Consider the following 27,249-nt stretch of genomic DNA (forward strand, 5'->3'; position numbering starts at 1 on the left):
ATTATGCAAGACATATAGATTCTTGTAGAGACCTAATGATATAAATTTACCACGGTTTTTGTTTTTTATTTTTTTATAATTGTCTTCACAGAGTTTGTAGTCTCTCTAGTTTATCTAGTCTCTCTAGTTTATCTATAGACACCATGGTTTAACATGGGAATGGGTTAGAATGTTTTTTAAGTTGTAATTAAAATTATTTTTTTCAAGAATATATGTCCAACTCTTTAATTTTTTTTTATTTTAACATAAAAAGTCTCTGTGGTTCTATTTTTTGAAATTTTTCTTAGACTCACTTGAAATGATCATACTATTTGTGTTGTGCATATTTCCCCACATTAAACAATTTCACTATTAGTATATTTCACCTATTAACATTTCAATTTCACTATTAGAATATTTCACATATTGATATTTCATAACATTTTTCTTGGTAATCATTATTCTCATTCTCTATCATAAATGAAAATCTTCTTAATAAAATCCCAAGTTCAAATGCATAGTATGATAAGATGGTAGGTAGCATACAAATCCAATTCAATATATAACATAATCAAGTTATGATGTAGTCACAAATCAGTGACCTCACTTATCATATTCACCATGTAATCCTAATTGCATATGAATATTCATAATAAACCATATAAAGATTGTAGTTTAATAAATATATACATTAAAATTATAAATTATTTTATTTAATTTAAAAAAATTATTTATATGATTAAAAAGTTTTAAGAATTTTATAATCAAATAAATATCTAAATCAGTATACATTTATCTAAGATAAAGTGCAATTAAAAATAATAAATTTTATTAAATTCAAAATAATAATAAAGATTATAATATTTTTAAGTGTTTTTAAAATAAATTATATTTTTAGTTTTTTATTTTATTTTATTTTATTTTAATATATTTATTTTGAAGAACTTTCACAGTTATATTTTTAGTTTAGTTTTTTATTTTATCTTATTTTAATATATTTGTTTTCAAGAACTTTTACAATATAATTAAGTGTAGAAATTTTAATTTTTGAAGATTAATTTTATGTAGTATAAAATGTCTTATTTTCATTTATTTTTATATATAATGATGATGGTTAATTTATATTGAAATCAAATTTGGTTAAGCAAAGAGTAAAAATGTAAATGTGCAAACTTATTAGTGATTACTTCCCACCAAAAATTTATGCAAGTCCTTAAGTTTAATAGGAAATTAATTTTTCTATTTGTGTCAAACTTCAGGTTAACTCTTATGAACAAAAATGTGAAACTTCAAAAATTGTGTTTTTATATTTGATTTAATTGATATAGTAGAAAAGTTTTTGTAAATTAGAATAGGAGAGTAATATTAGGTACCTAATAAAATCGGGAGGCTTCTCTCCAAGCTTTTTGAGCATAGGAATAAAATCTTAAATCAAAATAGATAATTTGTTTCTTTAGGTCCGATAGACCATTATTTGGTCTCAGCGTACGTTAACCATCATCATCATCATCATCATCATCATCATCATCATCATCATCATCATCATCATCATCATCATCATCGATACTATCTTACTTACAGGCTATTTTCATGTAAGAGTTTAGTGGTGAGATTCACATATGGGATAAAAACACTTATAAAAGATGTTTAAAGTGGACTACACAATTTCATGGACATAGATTAAAGATAAGATTCACATATTGGGGATAAAAACTTTCTTTAATAAAATCTAAATTGGACAACACAATTTTAGTGATGACATTCCATGAGTAAGAAAATCAGTTTTCCAAATAACATTAAAACTAATGCACATCAAAACTTAACCTAAAAAATCATTCTTAAATGTGAGCAACAAATCATAAAAAAAATTATAACCTAAAATGAGTAACTTAATATTAAGTATCTAATAATACTATCTTACTTAGAAGCTATTTTCATGATAGACTATAAAATTGACATATAAAAATAAAAACTTTTTTAAAAATCATTAAAATTAAAAAACACAGCTTTTGATAATGACATTCCATAAATACTTTATTCCAATTAACATTAAAACTAAAGCTGAAACCAAAAAATCATTCTTAAATGTGAGCCACATATCACAAGAATATTAAAACTAGAAGAATATTAAATCTACTGATTATATATATTTTAAAATTAATGAGAGGGTGCAGCTTTTTGAGCAAAATTATAACAATATTTCCAATCATTTTTCGTATTATGAAATAGTTTAAATAACGCAAAAATAACTGAATAAACACACTATGACACAACTGCCATATAACTCCCACAGAGTCAAAAGCGAATGTCCTTGCAGGCTTAACAGGATAATCATGGCTCCTATGATGAACACTTGCAAAAGCCCTAGATCCAGGGACTCCATGGCAGGGCAAGGACAACATCAAATGATTCAATATATCTGTGATGCATACACACCCACACGTGAAAGGATGTGCGTGCAAAGAAATATCAAAATCATCAATAGTCGCAGACCTTCCGAGGAAAATAATGATGCAGAAGCAGCAATCTTATTTTCCCCCTCAATCCTGGACCCAGAATTTTACAGGGCCAAACAGCAGAATTAAATCTGCGCTCTTTATTCATATTAACCATTAAATTAACAGTGATTCAGTAATATTATTATTTAAAATGTTTTTTGGATTAATCATATTATTAATTCTAGGTTGACTTTTCGAACCATTTAATGTGGTCCATTTAAGATGGCTCATTTTAATGATGATAGATCTGTGTTTTCATCTTTACTTTAACAGTGAACCACATTAAATGGTTCCAATTGTCTACTTGCAACTAATGACGTGATTAATCAGAAAAATATTTTGAATAACAATATAAATCAGAAGCCTGCAATCTATCAATAGAAAAAAACAATTTTTTTTATGTAATAGATTTTGAAACATTTCACAATAATTCAGATCCCAAAAATCTCAGATCTCAAACTTAGGGCATTGAATTAACAATAAAGAGATGTTTTGTCTCACTGTTATATATTTTGAAATTTTGTAATGGAATTTGGCAAAACAATTTTTTTTTTGTCAAAATGTTATTTTTTATATAAAATCAAATATCTTGAAAATCAAAAAATTTACAAAAATATTTGAATCACTAAAATAACTCAAACTCAAATTTGTAATTCCAATAAAACCATGAAAAATGGTAGAAAAATTCCACCTGTGAATATGTGCATAAAAATTCCCTGCGCATGAAAATTCCATATAACAGGTAGACTGCTGCGTACAGAAAAAGAGGGAGATCTGCTTCAACGGCAGCGATTTCAACGTTCTGGAACGCGATTCCCACCGTGTACGGTAGCAGCGACGCTCAGATTCTGAGGGAGCAACGCAGGAATCTCCAGAAGCCTGTATACCCACAAGGCCGGAAAGGTAAATTAATTGGGTAATATGTCACTACGCTATTTTTAAGAAGTCAGATACAAAGTGTTTTCTGGGTCATTTTTATTGCAGTGGTTTATAATGGGATTTTTTTGAAATTTTTTTGGTGTGTTTTTCTAGTCAAAATCAGGCAGCAATTTATTGGAATCGCAAGTTTGATAGCTAGTTTCTGCACAATCAAAGCGTCCAGGGGTTTTTCAGGGTGCTGAATCCAAATTTACAGTTAAAAAACCATTTTAAATAATACAAATCAATATTTAACCTCAATTTTTTCCGCAGCATTATAGACAACTCCATTTTTATTTAGACGTTGGATTTTGATAATATTTTGAAATTCATATTGGGTAAATGATTTTATCTTTTAAAATATTTTTGAAATTCACAATTAACTAATTTTTAGTTTTTAAATCTTTTCTCAATTATCTTTGAAATTTATAATTAATTAAATTTTGAAAAGTTTTCAGTTAGAAATTTAATGTTAATAAAAGCCTTACACAAAAAGGATTAATTAGCAAAGTCAAATACTAAATTTTTGGGTAGTTTTATTGTAGATTTTGAAAATATTTTGAAATTTAAATAAAAATAAATTATTTGGTCTTTTTTAGATTCATTGAATTTTGAAATATTCTCTAAATCCGCACAAAACTTTTCTTTTATCCATTAATTTTTGGAATATTCCTGAAATCCATGAAGTTTAGAGGTTAACCTTAATACTATTAAAACCCAAAAAAATTACCTCTAGAAAACAGAAATGAAGTTTTTGGCCATTCATATTGTGGGTTTTGAAAATATTTTGAAATATAATTAAGAATAGATTATATGATCTTTTTTCTATCCACTGAATTTTGAAATATTACTAAAATCTTTAATCAAACCTTAATACTAATAAAAGACATAAAAAAATTAATCAAGGAATATGCCCATACTCTGGAAGTTAGATAAGAAGCTTTTGGGCACTTTTATTGTAGATTTTGAGAATATTTTAAATTCTGACCAAATATCCACTGAATTTTGAAATATTTCTGAAATTCACCATCAATTAAGTTTTAAAAAAAAAATCATGGGAAATTTTTGAAATATTCCTAAAATCCAAAATCAATTAAGTTCCAGAACCTTTCTCTTATCTACTAATTTCTGAAATATACCTGAAATCCACAATCAACTAAATTCTAGAACCCTTCTCTCATCCATTAATTTCTGAAATATTCATGAAATCCATAATCAATTAAATTCGGAAAAAGCAACCTTAATAATAATAACAATCACGCAAACCAATAATAATAAAAATCACGCAAACCAAAGAAAGAAGAACAGGGGAAGATTCAAAGATTCAAGAAGTACTGATCAGCTTTCATTATTGAAGCGCAGGGAGTCACAGGCGTCGACCACGGGATGGTGCGCACGTACTCTTGACATGGCCGGGCCGTGTCATAAAGCGAGATCGACGACGATCCAGCCATGCAGCAAAAGAGTTAGCAGGATACCAATCTGGCTAAAAATAGCGCCACTTATAAATGATTCGGCCCCTCTTCCGCCATTCGGGTCCTCGCTGACGAAGATCGGTACTAAGATCATCGAATCCGTCCATGTTTTCCCACAGCTTTCTTGAGCTCTGAACTGACCCGATCCGATCGGCTCTTAGTTCAAGAAAGCTGTGGAAGAGCATGGCGGGATTCATCGTCGAAAAGCGGATCTTTAACCTAATTTTCAGCTGATCAGAAGCTCGCAGGATTCGACCCCTCGACCTCATTTAGGTCCTCCTCAACCTAATTTTCAGCTGGTCAGAAGCCCGCAGGATTCGACCCCTGGACCTCCGCCTTCATGATCTCTGGGAACCCTCTATGTAGGTTTATACTACAGCCCTGCCCGCCTGTTGCGCCGAACCTCACTGTGCGACCTAGTGCGCAGTGGGGCCTGCGGGGATTAAAAAATCAGATTTACATTTCTCCTAAGGTCGAACCTTTGTCTTCTCCGAATATTAAACTGTGGTTTCTGCTCGTCGCCATTCACCAACGTCGCTATTAGGCCTGCCATAGACGAAGTATGGTGGCCATCCATTTTGGCATCAGACGAACAGGCCCAGCCCCACTTCCCGCCTGCAAATTAATTAATTGACAGCTATCCCATGCCAGGGTCACAACAGCAAACATCGCTTAATCACGTTTGGTGCAATGTCCCCTTCACATCTTTAATAAATTGGGTCGTCTGTGTTTTCAATTATTAGTGATTTCATCATATGAAAATGCCCCAATTAATCCAGGCCTCTCCCCACCATGCCTTCACATGGTCCCATGTCTGCCATGACCTCTCTCACCTTACCTTAAACCATATAATATCCATTTGTTTGTATTAGACGACCTTAAATATTCCTGTGCCATGACACTCTGGATGGTGGACGCCTCGACTTCTCCTCGCATCTGTACGCACTAAGCGTTATGTACCTTCAACTTATATGTCGGCCCTCCCTCTCAATCATGTGTGATATGTCATTTCATAGTAAAACCTGCAATTATTATCACCATCATATGCATAACCATTACCAGCTAAAAAAAGATCCACTCACAAAAATCATTCCCTCTGGTGGATTATGCCATAGCAAATTAAGCTGGTTCTTTTGGAAATATCTAGATTTCTTATCCATTTGCCTTCTGTGATTCACCTGCTACACACTTATGCTTCTCTATGGCCTAATCTACAATGGAATTATCAACTAGATAAGAATATCCTATGACACAATTACTTCAAAGTATTTTTGGATAAAGGTATCTTATATGTAGATAGCTCAAATTCCATAGTAAATATGACATAATTCTAAGTGGATAATGGTATTTTTTTGACCTGATTCATTGTACCAACTTGATATTACAATATCTGGTTGTTACTTTTATAAATCAAAGTAGATAATTACAATTTATAGAAAAACATATTATAGCATGAGATACTATCCTTGACTAATAAAGAAATATAACAGACCAACCCCATCACACTGCCTACAGTTTGGATAACCTTATCTAATATACTCATAGCTCAAATTCCATAAGAAAATTACATTCTTTCTTCTGCATCCAGAAAAATCAGATTTTCACAATTTGGGTGGAGATATGTGCTTTCAAATTTTAATTGGATGAGGTTATCATAAGTGTACATAAATTACATTCTAATCTGGGAGGGGAAAATATGAGATAAACCTTCAAATTCTAAATGGATAAGGTTATCTTTTGTGTACAAAAATTTCATACTTTTAGCTGTATTTAGAAAAACCATATATTTTACAATTTGGTTGGCCAAAATCTGGAAAGCTGTGAGATATGCTTTCTTTTTTAACTATGCTATTTTGGTAACATGTACATAGTTCTAAGAAAGTTAAAATAATATAAATTTACTTGTATATTTACGAGGATAAACCAGAGTTTTAATTGTGACACAGCTTAAACTTATGATGTCTCAGCGTAATTATTCATAACTCAATCACTCAACAAACTCAATCATTCAACCTACTTTATTGGTTAAAGATCAACCAGGCGAGGAGGGAAAACATAATTCATTAAATATATTTAAAATTATTTTTTTGGTGTTCTGAGGTATTATATTTTTGTAATATTTTTTTATTTTAATGTTTATTTTTTTTAGATTTTTATTATTAAATGTGAGAGATGGGGATTAATTTTTTAATGTGTAATTCTTTTAGAATTAAAATTTAAAAAAATGTTTGTATTTCAAGAGTGTTAATGCATCTCTCAATTCTATAAATTTGGAGTTAAGATAGATTTCCCCTTGTTCTCTCCATACACACAAATATATGGACTATTGTCAACTGTTTGTTGAGCATAAAAATAATTTAGCATCTCTTTCAAAATATGTTAAAGGATAAGAATTTTTCGTTTAATTTTTTTATATAATATATACATAGTTGACATGAAAATATTTTAGTTATGACTCACATTGTCCACATTAAAATGACTATTTTTAATATATAAGACATATATCCATGAAATAAGAACTCTTTATTCATCTCTATATATACATATTGAATTATTTTTACTATGACATGACAACTCTATGATTATATATATATAGAGAGAGATATCTCCAACATACTAAGTAAGAAATTAATTTAAAAAAAAAAAAAAAAAACTAACTACACATGTTGTTGATACTAAAAAGTAGGAAGCAATTGTGGAGGAAAATAGAGATTTCTTATTATCAAATACATTATCTCTTTTTCTATATAGATTTAATGTAAAATAATGTTGTTTAAAGTGGACATTGAAATAATTACACATTTCACGGGTACTAAAAGGTTGAAAGCACTTTTAAAAAATTAATATTTCATATTATCAATTACAATGTTTCTTTATATATAATGATTCAAAATTATGTTATTTATATATAGACTTGACGCAAAATTATGTTATTTAAAATATTTATTGAAATATTTTATTTATAATTGACATTGAAAGATTTTTTTGTTATTAATTTTATTTAATTTTTTTTTATCTATTTTTTTTTTTTTTTTTGTTTCTTTTCGAGTAATGTTACATTACAACATTTCTTTTATATTTTACTATAAATCATTTCTTATATATATAATGATTTATTATGTATTTTATAATTTAAAATATATTTATATATATATGATTTAATTTTTTTGCAATTTACTTAATCATTTTACATTATTTGGTCTTTAAATTTTTTATACACTTTTTAATAATAAAATGATTTATTATTTTTCATTTTAAAGTAATAAATAACAATAATATATGTTTCTATCTAAAACTGGTATATTATGGCAGCCATACAAATTATATAGTTGGCAAACATTAATAGGGATTAATCCTTAATAAGCATTAACACACTTATTTCATGATGCATTTTAGGTCGTTAGAAAAATCATAAAAATTAACTTAATTACAACTTAATTTTTAATTATATTTATCTATAAAAGAATTTATATATAATTAGACATCTATACATTTAAAAAAATATGTGACAATATTATTAACTATGGATGTTTACTTCCATTTTACAATGGCGATTCTAACTCATTTCATATTACACTTGTTTATAGGACATTTTATTTATTTGTCAATGTAATTAAAATAGAAAAAGTGACATAACTACTTTGGAAATAAATCTCAACTGTTGATTGTGAATACTACTAAGAATATTTTATAATTTTCCAATTAAATCCTACCATCCATTTGATAATAATTGATAATTAAATTAAAATTTAGGAAACCCTATTCCAAAATAGGCTAGAGTGTAATTATAAAATGAAATTAATTCATTTCATCTTTCTAAAAGGGTTGGATTCAATGATAAAAGGAGTTTGATGGTTAATAGCATGTGTTTCCTTTTAAGAAATATGACTTGAGTAGGTCTAATAATTAAAAGCACATGTTTCCTTTTAAAAGATCACAAGCTCATATATAAGTATGTATGCCTTCGTAGTATGAGTGTGATCATTTAAAACTCCGTTGAATCAAGTCAATAAAAAGAGATTTTTTTTTTTTTCTATATTAATTACATATAAATTTTATTAAAATTTTCATTAAAAAAAAGAAAAAAAAGAAACAAAAAAAAAAGTAAATAAAAATGTTTACATAAAGTTGCCTTCGGGTAGTTCAATTAGCAATGGTTGTGAAATTGAAGTCTGACCGAACTAGAAGTCTTTGGTTCAAATCTTCTTCTATCCCTCATCGAAGTGAGAAATTGGATATAATAAAGATACTAAAAATATTTAGAAAAAATATTAACATATAAATATAAAAAATATTTTAAAATTTATTTTTTTATAAATGTATATTCATTATATTAATGAATATTATGAAAGAATTTTAATCAATGTTATTTTTGATAGAGATATTTTCATATTTGTTATTGTATTTTATTTTTATTATACATTTATTATTATTATATTTAAGATATTTATAAATTTAATTTTATAATTTTTGTATAGATATATAATAAACTATTATTAAATTTATTGAAGATTTTTGAATATTTTATTCTTATTATTTATTTATTAACATTATATTTAAGATATTTATTTTTTCATGATTGTAGTTATAGATTTAATTTTATAATTTTTTTATAGCTATACAATAAACTGTTATTAGATTTATTGATTTTTTTTGAAAAATATTTACTTTTATATTAAAATTTTATTTTATTTTATATTTTATAAAGTAAAATTTTAAAATTAATTTTATTTCATATGAATAATTAAATAATATTTTAAGTGGATATTTCAATAGAGGAAATCTTATTAGGTTAGTTATATCTCGGCGTCTTCCTCTTTCTACAGTTCGCTGATCTGGGTATTTTCTACAGTTCGCCGATCTAGGCATCTTCTATAGTTCGCCGATCTGGGCGTCTTCCTCTTTCCCTTACCGTATCATCCGTCTGTATGGAGGCGGGATTTGGGTTTCCACCACCATCCTCGATCCTGCTCCTGCTCCTACTTCCCTGATCTGGGCTTCTTTCTCTTTCTCTGATACTATTATCTTGTTATGAGGAGGAGGGATTTCGTCTTCTACCACCATCTTAACTCTGGCTCCTGCTCCTACATCGTTGATCTGGGCTTCTTCCTCTTTGATCTTCCATATCCATAGACTCTAGAAGTCGGATTCAAAATATTTGACCAGTAAAGGGAAGTGGAAAAAAGAAACGCAAGATGCCTTACTAGTGACAAGATGATGCGCAATGAAATAGAGGAAACGTTATGACATTTATATACTATTGCAATCATCTTGATGCAAGATTTACCTATTCAAGACTAACGTAGGTTCTAACCCTATCTGGACCTAATCACTGGTGATGCCTTTGTATCTTCCAGGTTCACATTCTTCCGCAAGGGCATACATAAGCTTGGGAATCATTGATTGGCCTTGATCCAAATGGCTCCCAGCTTCGCGAAGATAGCTGTTGGCTCAGTTCCGTCTGCCTCTTGGGGGCAATCTCGTGCCCATATCTTCAGTGAAGCCCCAGCTCCCACTGTCCAGGTGGTTCAGATCTCACTCGATGAGGCTTTGAAGTTTTCTGAAAGTGCACTAATCTATCGGTTCAATGGTTTTTTGCCACGGCTGACAACTCTCCACAATTGGATCTCAGAGGTATGGAAGCTTGTCATTTATGATGAAATTAATATCTACCCTTGTGTTAGGGGTTTCTTTATAGTATATTTTGAAAACCCTAAAAGCAGACAATGCATTCTAGATTCTGGCCTTTGGTTTTGGGAAAACTCAGGCCTATTCATGAAGCCATGGAACCCATCATTTGATCCCTCAACAACAGTCATAACCTCAACACTAGTTTGGGTGAGATTGCCAAACCTACCCTTGCATCTCTAGAATTTCTCCTCGCTAAAAGCCATTGGAAATGCAGTTGGGAAATTTTACTGCAGGTGCCCAGAAACAGAGGAATATGCCAGAACCACCTATGCACGCATCTGTGTGGAAATGGACTTCAGCGCCGGATTCCCAGCTGAAATAAACCTAACAAGTAAAGACTATGTGTGGAACCAGAAAATCGATTATCAAAGTGTCCTCTTTAGATGTTGATCCTGCTTTGAGACAGGCCATCAAGCCAAAAATTGCCCAAAAGCCTCCCAGAAAAATTCTGCTAGAAAGAATCACCACAAATCTACATGGTGGGAAGGAGCACAAAAAGAACATTTCACTGTCATCAAGGAAGAATACTCTCCAGAAAACTCTGTATTGCAAGAAATCGGGCAAGAAAGAAACAACTCTCAAGACAAGTAGGGGGAAAGCCCTGCCCAACAGCAAAAAAGTGAACTCGACAACCCCTCAAGCATCAACAGTTATGAGAATTTGAATACCGCACAAAATAAATCTTCATTTAACAACAAAGAAAATCTTCCAGACCAAACTTCTTCTCCGACTATCTTCAAAGGATGAACACAACAGATCGCGAAGCTAAGACACCAATGTCCCAAGAACCAAAAGAGATGAAGGAGATGCAAGATAAAGGAAGTTGGAAGACCATAGAGAAGAAAAAGAAAACTACAACACTAATCTCGCCAAGAAAGACGAGAAGCCAGACATTAAGAACTAAGAAAATGATAGGTCGGATAAACCAATTTGATCTCAGTGGATGTTAACCACCACCACCATCATCATAATGTAATATTACATTTAAAATTCAAAATGATATAAATGGTTTTAACTCATTAATACATATATGATTTTAAATGCGAAAAAATTATCATTTATAAGTTTAATATTTCTAAAGTTTATAGATCTTAATTTAAGATAGATGTACTAAGCATTGTCATTATGGAAATTTTTATGCTAAACTTTAGAAATCTTCATTATATCTATCTAAAATAACTTAATGTAAATTATATGCACATATTTTAAAATAAATCAAAATTATAATTTTTTTTTCTCGAGACTAATATCAGTGAAAGATTGGAATGGATGATCTTTCTTCCTAGGAGTGCATTAATAGTCTACATTCACAATTGGTTCAAAATCCGATAAACTAAATTAAAATTATAAAACTATATACATGTTATATTGTATTAAACTCGGTAGGACTTTCGAATTCGAATTTTAAAATGACGAAACTAACATTAAATTGGATTAAATTATAAAATTGTATTATAATGCATGACTTTCCCCTGTCAACAAACTTGTATCATAATAGTGACTCTTTCTCATCCACTGAAAAGAAGCTATGCTTTTCTCATGCAAGTATATGGCAGATGCGCATATTTCAAAAAAAAAAATGGTTTTTACGATATTGTATAATAATGAGTAAAAGAGTCATTAAAAAAATTATTGTTTAAAGAGTCGAAATTTAAAATACATATGCAATATATTTTGTTTTTGAAGATTTCGAAAAAGTTGTAAAAAAAAAATCAATAAACTAAAATTATAGTATAAAGATTTTGAAAAAGTTGTAAAAAAAAAAATCAATAAAATTATAGTATAAAAAAATTATTTAACAAGAGGAATTTGAATCTGTAGTTTCTAATGAAGTAGGCTTTTTGTTGATGCCTAGAGAGAATCTAGGATCTAGAGGAATGCTTATGTCATTTTCAATACACTCTAACTGATAGTCCAAAACAAACATATGGTGTTGCAAGTGTGCCATAAAGAGGAGGAGGTCCTCCTAGCTTTCATGCCTGTCCAATAAGACTTTTCCAAGCACATACTTCATGTTTTAGTAGATTTCCACCATGTACATATATTGGTTGTATCATTCGCACACGTGTCTTGCATTGGGAACCCAATTAGCCACATGAGCCAAAACATCCTTATCCAAGAGAAGGTATTGTTGATTGACAATCCCCCTCTCATCCTAAATGAGAGCTACTTAGATTGGAGGGGAAGTGAGCTCCCATAAACATACTACCAAATGTTAAGTTCTGATTTGAGTATGTGTATGCTCTTGACCCTTGTGATCATGCTGATATATTTCCCCACAATGAACATGAGCTAGTTGACAAGGCACACCTACTGCGAAGGGAGAGAAGTTGTTCATGGAAATGAGGAGAGATTCATTATGAGTGATATAGGGGAGAGAGCAGAGTGAGGTAAAAAATGAAAGAATGACCTAAATTGAGGCCCTAGTTGAAAGGGGAGGCTTGAAAGAGAGCTCCAAGATATGTGACCTTGTAAAGTGTAGAGAAAAATAGAGAAATGTAACCCCCAAAATACTTATGATTCTCTAATTAAAACCATACCATATTGAAGGTGTAATAGGTCCAAGTTAAAGTTTCATGTAATAAAGGATAATAAAGGAAAAATAAGGCCAGGGTCATGGGACACACATTTCAAGTTGAATGTTAGGCAAGCACTATAATGTGCAGCATTTTTGGTTTATTGCAGCTATAGAAATTGGCAAAGGCATTAGCAAAGGGGGAAATATTGGAATTTAATTATGAGAAATAAGGAAAATAGAAGAAAAGGGAGATGAAGAGACACACATTTGTATGCTAAGGAGATTATAGGGAAAATGAAGACTCAATAGAGCATCAATGGTAAAAAGGCATCAGATGATCAGTTCACAACTTTTGTGAGTTCAGTTTCAGCTCTATCCTTTCATTCTCTCTCTCATACACTCTTAGAGCATTCTTGGAGCACTTACATTCTTGGAGCACTTGGCGCGTTACAATACTGTCCAAGCCTTCTTCAAGATAGTCGTAGTAGAAGCTTGGCTGACCAAAATCCTTTACAATGAGTTATGAGGGACTATTTGTAACAAAGGGTGGGGTGACCCTTGACATTCCCCTTTATGACATTTCAACTACCCTGATGACTCTCCACCTACTCTATGACTGTTACATCCAACTGTTGACACTCGACTTACACTTGACATGACTCAACATTACAATGCACATGTACTCATGTCAGACAACATGGCTTGATTAAGCATTGCAAGACATCACTAAAAGTTAGTCCATTGTGTTGAGACCAACTCTTTTACATGCTTGTGATGGTGAAGCTGGTGAGCTGATGCCAAGCTCGGTCATCCGTGATGGTGTGCATGTACCTCATGATAACATCTTACTGAAGCGAACTCTTGCCTCTATTGTATTGGTTCAGCCCCTTCATCCAACTCGTTTGCTAACATGCGCATGGTCTTCTTGAGTACAGTTGAACTAGAAACACACTGATGCAGAGTGTCTATGCTGATCTTCAAGTGTTTGCTGGTGGTCATGCGCATCAACATGTCGAAGTGCATGTTTAGCCCCAGTTGGACTTGCTTCTTGTTTGCACCTTGTTGAGTGTGTTGAATGGGTTGGATTACATGCGTGCACTCAATGACATGCATTCTACTAGATCCTTTGCATGTGATCATCAACATTTCTCAACATGTTTTCTCTGTGTTAGCTGTTGGGATGGATCCTTAACTTGTATTGCCGCAATTTCATTCGTGACTGCATGCTGTGCCCACTGCTATTCTTGTTCCTATTGCAACTCATTGGACTGTCTGTGCAGCTTCATGTTCTTCCTAAGTTGTTGCTTCAGCACATGCAACTCCTTCTTTGTTCCACCTTCTTCCTTCGTGTGATCTTCATGTCACGCCGTCACTTCATAGTCTAAGTCTCCAAAGTTGATTTCATTATCAGTGGATTTGCTTGATCTTTCAATTTTACTCTGCCTCTATGTTGTCAACAACCTTCCTCTTGCATTCGCTGCATTCTCTTCATTCATTGTATTTGGTATGCTTCCTTCAGTTGTTGTTCATGATGCTATTCACTATGATGTTGCTGCTCGATGTCCTTGTCCATGAAAAACTTGATGTCTTCGTGAGTAGGAAATCTCATAGACACTTGATCGACTGCATCCCCAAGCGTGCTTTGAACGGTGTCTTTGTTTCTTCTCTCCTAGAAGCCATTGTACCTATACTATTGAGAGGCAGATGAACACTTGCGATACTTGGAGACATGGAAACACTCATAGAAAGCAATCTGTTAGTCGAAAACTAGAATGAACATGAGAACTGACTTGCAACATAGCTTGGTGAATGGTCATGAAGGTTGCACAATTTTGGCCAAGAGGTCAAGAGACTAACTCCCAAGACTAGACAAGGCACATTTTGGGCTATTGAGAGACTAACTGACCACTGGAACTGCACAATCCACAACCTAGTCTGGCAGCTGACCACTGGGATTGCACATTGCACAATTCCAGCTGGGAAGGAATACTAGCCCAGGGACGGGTTTGCGCAATTTCTTGAGCCAAGCCGCCACTATCCTTTAGAAATGCACAAAAAATTCTTGGAGGATAGTGTTGGGTAGTAATGCGTAAATCTGAAGACGAAGGTGAGCCTTCCTTCCCCAGACTGCGCAATGAAGCCTTAGTGAAGGTAGAGTCCGGGCCAAGGTTTGCTTGACTCGCCGACAGGAAACTAGAAGCAACTAAGACATTAAATGCATGGCGACACTAAGTGATAGCATAAGTGATTGACAGTGCATGCAAAACATGAATGAAATATTCAACAAATAGATCAGCATGCATGTGGGTGAGGTAGTTCACCAGTTGGGCGAGCGTCTGTGTAAAACAGTTTCATCCATGCAAAAGTAGTGAGATAGCAATGAAAATTAAAATATAGCTAGGAAAAGCTAGAATACATGTAAATTATAGAAGACATTCAAATAAATCAAGAAAATAGCACTCACACAAGAGAATACAAAAAAAAGCGACAGAAATGCAACACAAGGCATGGGAAGCGAGCTTACCCCAAAAAAGCTGAGCTGAATGTGCCGATTGCTACTAGATGTGATGTGGGATGTCAGAGCTATAAGGTTGATGTGAGGAATGAGATCTACAATGTCTGGTTGATGAGTTTTGATAACATCTAAGTCATGATGCGCATGCCACAAATCTAGGGAAAGCGACACTTGGATGGAGGTTTCTGAATTGTTCCTTGCATGTAACATCCAACTGCTAAATATAGATCCCTAAAACAAGGGATACCTTTGCATGCTACCTTGGGAGAAATAGCCTATGCATGCAATTTTGTTTTTCTTAGTCTCGGAGGGAACTGATCAACTCAGTTGCACATGTAAGAGACTTCTTGAATGTTGGAGGAAAATGTGCATTTCTGGCTGGGAGCTGGGCTGGCTGCCCAGGAGATTTGCATAATTTTTGGGCTGACCAACTGACTACTGCCAAGATTTTCACGAATCCTGGGCTAAAAAACCTGCTACTGGGAGATTTTGCACAAATCCTACTAGGAGGGTTGGTTGTCAGGATTGTGCAATCCTGGAGCCCAACAAGTTGTCAAAGAGGATTGCATAATTTCTAGAGGGAAGGTTGGTTTCCCTCTAGAAATGTGCAAGTTTCAAGGGGAAGCTACTCAGTCTGCAACTGGACTAAGTCTGGGTGAGTAGCTTGTGAAGGGAAAAGATCAATTTGTGATCGATAGGCTACCTTTGAGCAAGAAAGACACTGAAACTTGATGACTAGATGAAGCAAGGCAAGCTGCTGTGAAGGTTGGTAGGGAGGCTCCAAAATAGGCTAAGGAAAAATTTTGGAGGGTGGTTGTAGCCGCTACAACACTTGGTGACACACTAGTATAACTTGATGAGCCTCATCATTGGGTAACTATATGGACCTTAATTCACCTCCTAGCTTAGTCAAATCAACTCTTCTTACAATTTATTAGATGTTTTGATTATATTTTGTTTAATGAGATGAGTCAAACTGAGATATTATACCTATTGGGCTAATGTGTATTCAATGCAAGTTTGTGAGAGGAAATTAGGGAATTTTGGAAAGATTAAAGGCTAAAACTTGAACGAGACAAGGAAGAGAGATTGTAGGAGGTAAATCGTCCTCATTTACTCCTCCCTCATTTGAATATTCCTCCATCAATCACTCTAGCTTGAAGTACAAGCAGTCAAGTCATGAAGATCAAAAGGTAGTTGAGCAAGTGATATTCAAAGAGTTAGTCCATTTTGAGTTTGGGAGACGAGCCTCCCTAGATTTAAGGAAGTCATTGGAGAATTCAGTTGTATAAATAAAGAGGTCTAGAGCCTCATTAGGATTCAAAATGTTGCTGTAAAAAACACTAGTTATTTTTTAGCTCCAAACATGTGGAAGACATGGCTATGTAATTTTCTGTTTTGATAATGAGAATGATCTTCTTCTTGATCCAGTACTGAGTTAACTCAGAGGGCTGAAGCTCTTGGGTTATGGCCCAACCCTAGCAGCAAAGGCTCCTATTCTTGTATCTGTATGCTTATATTAATTTCATACATTCATGGTTAAATTGTCCTTAGAAGTATTTCATTGAAAGTAGGGTAGATTTGATTAGTTTGTTTATTATTTTGCTTCCATTTGTGCTTTACTTTAGTAGTAGGTTATAAGGGATAAAAGGAGCATCAAAAAATTGTCAGTAGGTGTCTTGGCCTCACCTCTTGCTTCATGGATCATGATTTGAGGAAATGACCCCTATGCAGCCCCAAAAAGACAAAATTCTACTTTCTCATAGAATTTAGTGTTTACTATACTTGAACAAACATTTGATCCATTTGCAAGTGTAGCATTTAATTATCATTTCTGCCATCATCAGTCTTATAGTAGATCACATCAATGATGTCATCTTATTCTGCAAATTTTCCTCATGCATGAAGTAGACAGCTTGCTCATTAAACTTTGTTTTTCTAGCTTATTGAAATTCTTCTTGTTTACAAGATTTTTGGGAAAATATCATTGTTTGATGTAGTGTAGGTGTTTTAGAAGTAGAGAGAGATCTCATAGCGAGCAACCTCCTTCCAACTTCATCCAGCCATGATCATTCCTTTTTTTCACTAAGACCCTCACCAATTTCATCATTTTTCAAGGAAACTTCTCCAAGCATTTTTAGCAAATGCAACCATCTCCCAACCTTGGTTTTGAGTTCTGAGTGATCCTATGCATTTTGTCACTCCATTCCACCCACCAACTACCATCCCTAAGCCTTTCATCCTCTTCAACACCCATCATTTTTCTCCTGCCTGTATCCTGTAGAAATACGGGAAATCTTGCATGTTTTTTGGACATCCTATAGGTTTTCCTGTAGTGGCCTGGTTTGAGGCCGAATTGAGGGAAAACCTCTAGGAAGACACACAAGGTCACCTAAGGCTTTCCCAAACCTTCCAACCATCCACCATTATCCCTAAATCACATGCCACATCAACAAAAGAGATTAGCTTTCACACTTGTTTTTCCATAAAAAGAACAAAAGGAAAAAATAGATTTGTTGTAGCCATTTACATGCACAGTACTAGAATGTTGATGCTTTGAATTTACATGATTAATATAGTTGAATTTCATACATGTTAATTTTAATATAGAATTCTTTCTGAAACATAGTCTCTTTGCAGTTAGGTAGGAAATGGTGTGTTTTCGCATTGGATTTCAATCTTTTTCCTTACTGCAGTAGACAAGCTTTCTCTTAAAGTATATTTCTCTTTCCCTCATCAATAATCAAGCTTCTTCTGAATCCATAGAAGTCTGGCTTGAAAAACCCTAGTGGTCTCTCGTTAGCTAAACAGTGACAAAAGGAAGAACCATCACTTTTACTTGTGTATACAACACTGTCACGTCCAAGTTTTTATGAACCTCAGGTTGATAAAGTAAGTTACTAGCCCCAAGAGTTGCATCATTCTTGCTGCAATACTGGTGCTCATCACTTTTTGGTGCCGTTGCCAAGGAGGTGTTTGAGTAACATGTGATTACTGCTTTCTTTCTTCCATTTCTTGTTTCTAATATTCTGTTAGTAGTTTCATTTATGCAAGAGTAATTTAATTTCTTTCTTTTCCATTTTGCATTCTTTTCTTTCCTTTCCATTTTTCAAGTAAGATTCCATGTAATTAGTTAGTTTTCATTTAGTGAGTTAATTTTCATCCAATTTTCAATTTCAATTTTGCAATCACTTTCAAAGTTTAAAAAAAAACTCAAAACAAAACAATTTTTTTTTTCATGCCTCATAGGAATAGGGATAACTTGAGGAAATTTTTTCCAAATACCCCCATGTTATAGACATTTTTGTGCCTTACAGCATGAAGCATGAAATGTCAATAATCTAAGGGATCCAAAGTCCCTAAACATGTTGTTCCTACCCCTAGAGGAACAAGGTCAGCAAACCACAGCACTGAAAATCAGTTCTCCACCTGAAAACACTCAAAAACAAGCTAATTCTGGATCATGTCAGCTGCTCCACTGAGCATCTGCGCTGAATGTCAACTGCTCCACTCTATACCTGCGCTGAATGTCAACTCTAATGAAGGCTACCTGCGCTGGGCGAGATTGGCCAAGTGGCACAGTCATTCTGCAAGGTGTCAAATTCCCAGGAAGCTTCCAAAATGACACTTGGATCAGGGAATTCGCCTTGTGATGAGTAAGAGGATCTAGATCTCCAAGTGGAAGCAAGAAACTCCAAGTGGACTCAAGAACTGAAGTATAACTGAAGTGGGAGAGGACACTAGTCAGCTTCATGCCAAACTCAAGCTGACTCATCCTTTCTCCAAATCTCCTATATATAGAGCTCTCTCATGAGGTCTAGGGAGGCTGGAATTTTGTGAATGTAAGGAGGTGTTGTTGGTTTGTGCATAGAACTATTGGGTGATTGCTTTGAAGGAGGTGAAGAGGAGATTTCTTTCTGCTGGGAGGTGTTGCTGGATTGGGCCTCTTATGGTTGTAACACTCTCAGAACTTTACTTCTTCCATTAATAAAGCATTTGAGGTTCTTCTATATGCATGTGTCTCTGTGGCGTATTGATGCTTGTATATTTGATTTATTCTAATCCTTGAATCAATTATGGATGTATGCTTCTTGTAGTTTCCCTTTCTTGTGCTTTTGCAGGATCTTTGTGTAGCTGGGCCAGTGAAAGAGCAAGGAGCTGGGAGCAAGCAGCAAAGAAGGAAGATTGGATCAACCATTAGCGGAAGATAACGGTTAGTGGATCTCTTTTCCCCTCTCTTACATCTCATAAAGAAGTAATCTTGAATAGCTTTGCATTCGGTTGTTGCTGAGGTACTATCACCCTTAGAGTGGGATAGGGTCATTCCGTATTGGATACTTTTCCCAACAACAAATTGGCGACTCCGCTGGGGATCATATCTTGTTGGTTGTTTGTGTTTTTGCTATTCATTTCATAAACAAAGGGAGTACCGAATCGAACTGCATTTGGATCTTTCAAATGCAAAGTAGAGGGCAGCTACTCTAGCTCAGTTTCTGGGCAAGTTTATGATTTGATGAGCTGATCCACAAGGACTCTAATAAGCTCTTAGTGATAGCTTTTCATCCTCCTTGTCATCCCTTAGTGTGTCCTTGACTGATAGCTTCTGATTTGGCCAAAAACTATGAATTTTTGAGCAATCTGTGACCCGGAAACCAAGAGAAACGAAAGTTTCGTTCTTCAGTGCAGCTGCTGTGAAGGCTCTCTGCATTTCAGCGCAGTTCCCGAAGGGGCTACCTGCGCTGAAGGTCAAACAGACAGTGTCCCACCTGCGCTGGACCAGTCTTGCCTTGTGCTACTGGGGTTTCCTGCTGTTTCTTTCCCTGTTTTCACTCTTGTTTTTGCTGCCTGTTACCAGTCAATGTGCCTATCTGAAACCAACTTTCCTTGTCACTATTCCGCCTCGGTTGTATAAAGAAAATGTGTTTGTTCTTTGTGTATTTCTTGTATCATTTACAGTTTCCCATAACGAAAGTGAACTAGTCTTGCTGTGACCTCTTAGATCTAGACCTGTGATAAAGTGTCGTTTTGATCTTAAGAGTTAGTTTGTTTGCTGTTCATAGCTGATTGAGCTTTTTCTTTCGTCGTTTGGTTTGAATTTATATATTTCTAGTGTCGAAACAAGTAAATCTTAAGGTGTCTTTCGATTTTGGACAAGCTTGTTTGCTTTCACTTGAAATTGAATTCAAAGTTATACAACAGCTTTCTTTTTGTGTCGCACAAACATTAAGAAAGAGAAAAGAAATACCTGCATTTTTGCATTTTGCATATAAGTTTGTATGTTGATTTAGGGAAAAAGTGCATTAGCAAGTGCTCTTTGATCTGTGTGAAAAGATTTTGTCTCTCTTTTCCCTCAGTAGTTAAGATTTTCATAAGTCGAAAAGATTGAAAAAGCTTGCTTCTCATCTTAGACTGCATTTAGGAATTTGTATCAAAACATCTCGTGGTGAACCTTGAAAGGCAAACTTTAAAAAGATCAACTTAAAATATATTGAATGAACCTAACAACGCTTTGAAACATAACGCAAACATCTAGAGGTCTAAGCTAGAGACGTGTTCCGGCGTCGTTAAACATAGTGACTGTCAATCTCGACGAAGGTGGGTGATTCCTCCTGAGAGTCGGTGGCACTAATACGGACTTGTGCTCCCATGTACCGTCGCGTATATATTGGGAGACCCCTATAGGAACAAAGCCTTTATCCATAGGAAGCCGTGTCGGCCGCCTTACTGATCGCAATGCAGTGAACACAGCATTCACGAAGATCGACCACTCGTACCGTAAAACGTATTCTGTGGTTTTGCGAAAGGTTTGGCACACCCTCTGGCTAGATCTCCAGAGCAGTTTCTTTTAGCCTTTTCCAAACTCTATAACTGAAAAATTCCAACTGAGCATTTGTCACTTCGGGCTCGTTAATACATCGAAGGAGACTAGAGTCATCTTTAGCTTTTTCTCGACTCTTAAAAAGTGAAAAAGCAAGTTGTGTCTAAAAGCGTCTAATAAAATTCATTCAATTCGGAAACACAAATTTCCCCTTTTAATATTTTAGTTGATCGAGTAATCCGCAATCGTGGAAGAAAGTCAATTGAAACCCCGTCGTTCGCGGAGGCTTACGAGTCAACCGTCTTTGTCTCCGGAATCGAAAACAGTACGGGAAAAGTGAACTCGTTTAACCGGTTCAAAATCTCCTTTGAAAGTTAGAACAAGTGTTCCAACTGCATCTGAGGTTCCGGTTACTCCTAACATTTCTGGAAACCCTGCCTCTATAGAAGAAGTTCCACAGCCGCAGAAGGACAGTAATACTGATCCTAGTCTGGGGGCAAGTACTTGTGTAACTGAACCAGTTCCATCTGTAACCGGTCCAGAGAGTTTTGTTCCCCAAACAACTGTCGCTGTCGAAACAACCACTTCTTCGGCACCAGAAATATTTTACGGACCTGACGGTCTTCCTCTTCCACCGGGTTTGATTGCGATAGAGGAAATCGCAGAGGATCCGCAAGCAAGTACTCCAACTCATTTTGGAGTCGGGGTCACTCTATTTCCTTCATCAGAAGTTAATCCACCACAAGTGGAAGTTCCTGTAGAATCGCTAGGCAATCTATTGGATAGACTTAAGATGTCTGAACAACCGTCATCATCTAGGACTGTGTCAAATGACACAGCGACAGCAGAAGTCCCTGCCGTCACTCCGACGATGTTTGCCGGCATACCAGCTGTCCCAACTAGCTCACAACAGCTAGAAGGAGTCCACCAAGGGACTATTTCGACAGTATGGTCTGTTCCAGTTTGTTCATCCGGAGTAATACCCGGTAATTCTTATGTTGAAACTCACCAAATTGATCCATTTGGAGGTCAATCTGGGCAATCAATCCCCTTTAGTTCAGGATTGGTACCGTATGGGGGGCAGTATGCTCTTTCATTACCCCCTTCGGGAGGGTACCCATACGTGAGTTCACAACAATGTTCGGTTATACTGGAATTGCATCAAGTAGTTGGGTACCAATGCTACCTCAATAACCAAGGGTTGTATATTCTATAGAACAGTGTGTACCTATGACGAACATCCCAACCACACCGGCTATTGTAACCGTGTCACAAGTTCAAGCGATACCTGTTGCATGTCAACCTCAGGTTTCTCAGGTTGTAATGCAACAGCCACTTGATCATGGGTCACAACCACAATCGCCAACTAGTGGGGCGACACAGGTCCAAACGGGTATAATTACCCCACACCTTGGTCCAATGGTTAGCATGGCGCAACAGAACGTGGCGTCACAACCATGGCTTGTACAATACCAACAACCGCAATTCCAGCAAGTGTACCAAGGTTCCGAGCAGCAGATCTTTGCGAACAGTGGACAACCGTATATCCAAAACGGTCAAAACCAACCACTTTACAGTGGTCAAGTCCACCAACCGTATCAGTCATACCAACATCAATTACATTATGCTGGTATGCAAAGACCCACTGCTCAAGCGATTCCATCGTACCCTGGTTATGCTTCGCCTAACCTGAATCAACAGTTACCATTCGTGGCGACTTTAGAGTTACCCGATTTACACCGGTTAACGAACGATCCGATTGCTTATGCCCCTTGGTGGCCAGCGATTCCTCATAAACTTCCATCTGACATTCCTAAATTCAATGGAAATCCAGGTGAAGACCCATCGAATCACGTGATGACTTTTCATCTGTGGTGTTTGTCGAACACCCTTAACGACGATTCGGTAAGACTTCGCCTTTTTCAGAGGACATTGACAGGTCCAGCGGCTAAATGGTATATTGAATTGCCAAGAGTCTCTTTTGACAACTTTAGTTCCCTAGCCACGACTTTCTTAATCCACTTTCAATTACCGATAAGGTATGAAACGGGAACAGAAATATTAACCAACTTCAAACAGACAACTGCTACCCATATATCTGATCATATACATGAGTGGCGTCGTCGTCGTAGGATGGTGAAAACATATGTTCCCAATCAGCTATTAGCTGAATGGTTTATAAAGTCGTTACTTCCAGCTATTACGAAAGATGTGGCCAAGGGGGGAGTCGTAACAGAGGAGCAAGTGATTGCTCGTGCACAATATTTGGACTTAGTTTATACTCAGTCAGGCACACTCTATGACAAAATACCTGACGCCCCTAGACCAGAGTTTTCAATTCCTCCCCCTCCTAAATCAAATAGTGACTCTCATGCCGGTGATGGCGTGATTAGCACAGAAAACGCGAAATCGATAAAGGATTCGTCAAAGAAAGCCCGTAAGAATTCGGATCAAAATGCAAAAGAAGAAATTCTTGCTTCGGAAGTAAATGCCGTATCAGAAGATAAAGGCAAAGAAACCAATCAACCAGGAAGCAAGAAGAAACAAAACAAAGGGAAGAAGAAGAAACAGGGTGAGTCATCCCCTGGAAAAAATTCTTCAAACCCTCCTAGAAAAGGGAAACAAAATTATCCATGTCTAATATGCGATGATAAGGATCATACCACAAAGAATTGCCCATTCAAAGCTGAGTTAAAGAGGTTCTTTAAAAGTTCCCAAACCTCAGCTGTGTTAACTGATCCATTTCCCAACCCAGGTCAAAATCTGGTTGATAGTGGAAATGCTTCCCCGTCGCAAGTCCTTATGTTGTCGGTTTCGAAACAGCAGAATGATGCTTTGATTTCGACAAGGAACAAAGATTACGGGAATCCTCAGCTGTCGAACGAAAAAGGTAAAGATCAACCAAGTAGTTCGACAACAACTTCGACAGAAGTTGTAACGCCCACCATCCCTGAATTAACAATAAAACCGCCAAAGGGTGTGGTACACAAGTCGACATTTAATCCTCGCGCCAGAGCGACGCAGCATTATAACATAGTGGAAGATTTGGCCCAATCACCATCCGCTATGTCGACTCTTGAAGTGCTACAAAATTGTCCAACCCAAAGGCAGGCGTTGTTATCGGCAATTGGTGGGGTTGATCCTAAGGATTCCAATCTTGTATCCTTTGATCACAAGGGATATGATCCTCAGTTACCAGCTCAGCTAGCTTTCCTTATTCAAGTGAAAGCACTCAACAAAACTGTTCACAAAACAATAATTGATGAGGGAGCCTCGACATGTATTATGTCAATGAGTTGCTGGAAAACTTTAGGATCTCCAACCTTGTCGCGATCTTCGACGACATTAAAAGCTTTCGACGGAAGGACATATACCCCTTACGGTATCCTTAATAACTTGAAAGTTGAACTAGGAGGAAAAACAGTAGAAATTGATGTAGAAGTCATTGATGGAAATCTTGACTATAACATCCTACTGGGTAGACCATGGATTTATGCCATGGCAGCTATCGTGTCGACTTATTTTAGGAAGATCGCATTCCCATTTGAAGGAGGGATTACGATCGTCGACCAACAGAATTTCCTCCCTAATGGTTCACAAGTTACAGGAAGCATTCCCATGATCCATGAAAGCAACCATTCAATTCAAGATATCGGAGTAGGATTATTGAAAGACCCCACATTGATGGGAACTTTCGCGCTACCACCTCCTATTTATACAGGAAATGTACCGTTTGTAGCAACCTGCAACATGATATCTTCCACGAAGGTCAACATGGATCATTCAATGGTTTTGCCCCCAAGCCCTTTAGAAATATTGTAGCAATCAATGTTTCAAGCATGGGAGGCGAGCCCAAATCAACGCTCGTCAAGCGTTTGGGTAGATAGGTCTAGAGAATATGGAACCCCATTAGATCCTTGGTCGAAAGTACATGGGACTGACGAAGGAATCTTGCAAGCAATGATGATTGAGGGGGCACCATGGAATGATCACCACCATCGTTCCCTTCTTCCAGAATATGAACAAGATACTCAAAGTGACCTTTATCACCCTTCAGTGTTTGAATTCCTAACAAATACTGTAAACACGGTGGATTCCGAGCGAAACCTATCCAATATTGAAGAGACTATAGCCATAAATATCTCGACTAAAACAGATGTTGTAGAGAATATTTATGTCGGCAAAGGTTGTTCCCCTTCAGAACTGGAAATATATAACGCTCTTTTTCGCGAATTTAGAGATGTCTTTGCTTGGTCATATGATGAAATGCCAGGCATTGACTCGAGTATCGTTGAACATGAAATTAAAATGTATCCTGATGTCAAACCAGTAAGACAACGGCTTCGGCAAGTGCACCCGAAGAAAGCCGCTGCCATTAAGGCGGAAGTTGAAAAACTCCTCCATGCTGGATTCATCTACCCGGTTCCTCTAACCGATTGGGTATCGAATATTGTCCCTGTTATGAAAAAACAAGGGACGATTAGAGTGTGTGTTGATTATAGGGATGTAAACCAAGCTTGTCCGAAGGACAACTACCCTACACCTTTCATCGACCAGATAATTGATGAATGCGCCGGATGTGAAATCTTTTCATTTATGGACGGATTTTCCGGGTATAATCAAATAAATATCCACCCACAGGACCAATCAAAGACTGCATTTATTTGTCCGTGGGGCACATTCGATTATCGAAAATTACCCTTTGGTTTAAAGAACGCAGGGGTGACGTTTCAGAGGGCGATGAATTATGCCTTCCATGACATCAAGAACATTGTTCAACCTTATCTCGACGATCTTCCGGCTCATTCGCGAAAGCGGACTGATCATCCGCAGCATTTAAGAGCGATATTTCTACGTTGCCGACACTACAAGATAAGACTCAATCCGCACAAATGTGTGTTTTGCGTCAGTTCTGGCCGTTTACTTGGCTGTGTAGTCTCTAAGGATGGGATTCGTCTCGACCCTTGTAAGGTTCAGGCAATCATTAATTTGCCTCCACCTTCAAATTTGCTTCAGATTCAGAAACTCCAAGGGAAAGCAAACTTTCTGAGGAGGTTCATTCCAAATTACGCAGAACTTGCTAAGGGTTATACTCGTCTTTTGAAAAAGGATGTACCTTTGTTTGGGACCAGATGGTGCAAGCTTCCTTTGATGCTCTGAAAGATTGTCTAGTAAAAGCATCATTAATGTATGCCCCGGACTATCAAAGTGATTTTAACCTGTATCTGGCTGCAGCGGATACGACCATTGCAATGGTTTTAGTTCAAGAAGTCGATGGAATTGAACATCCTATCTATTATTTAAGTAAAAACTTAAACGATACAGAAAGTAAATATTCTTATGTTGAAAAACTAGCGCTTGCAGCTATTCAAGCGATTCAAAGGTTTCGACATTATGTCCTCTTTCGGAAAACTACCATCTTGTCAGATTGCAACCCCATGACTTATATACTGTCGCGACAGTTGCTGGGGGGCAAATATTCAAAATGGATAGCGATCCTTCAAGAGTTTGATCTGGAATTTGTGAAATCCAAATCAAATAAAGCTCTAGTTTTCGCAGAATTATTGTGCGATCTCCCATCATCGTCCAAATATGAAACATCGGAAAATTCAATCGTGGACGAAAGTTTGTTTCTGATATCTGTAAGCGATGAGTGGTACGGAGATATCATAGTTTATCTCCAAACCCAAAAATTCAGGCCTAACACCTCTCGCTCCGAACAAAAACGTATACGATACCAAGCAAAAGACTACATGATCGTCGTTGATACACTTTACCGTCGTGGTGTCGATACAGTTCTGAGGAGGTGCCTTACCCATGAGGAGGCCGAAAAAGCC

The 27,249-nt window shown here is 35.8% G+C and overlaps 1 long non-coding RNA gene across 1 annotated transcript; it reads right to left on the minus strand.

Moving 5' to 3' along the window:
* Positions 1–3,068: 3,068 nt before the first annotated feature.
* On the minus strand, positions 3,069–5,478 carry LOC149242307 (uncharacterized). The gene is made up of 2 exons (XR_016245713.1): positions 4,731–5,478; positions 3,069–3,356 (listed from the first exon to the last, which is right to left on the minus strand). It is a non-coding gene; the product is annotated as an uncharacterized LOC149242307 (long non-coding RNA).
* Between the last annotated feature and the right edge of the window lie 21,771 nt (positions 5,479–27,249).

Source organism: Pinus tabuliformis, chromosome 8 (assembly GCF_031772625.1).
Source record: "Pinus tabuliformis cultivar Carrire ecotype Pingquan chromosome 8, CPIR1, whole genome shotgun sequence".
Taxonomy (NCBI): domain Eukaryota; kingdom Viridiplantae; phylum Streptophyta; class Pinopsida; order Pinales; family Pinaceae; genus Pinus; species Pinus tabuliformis.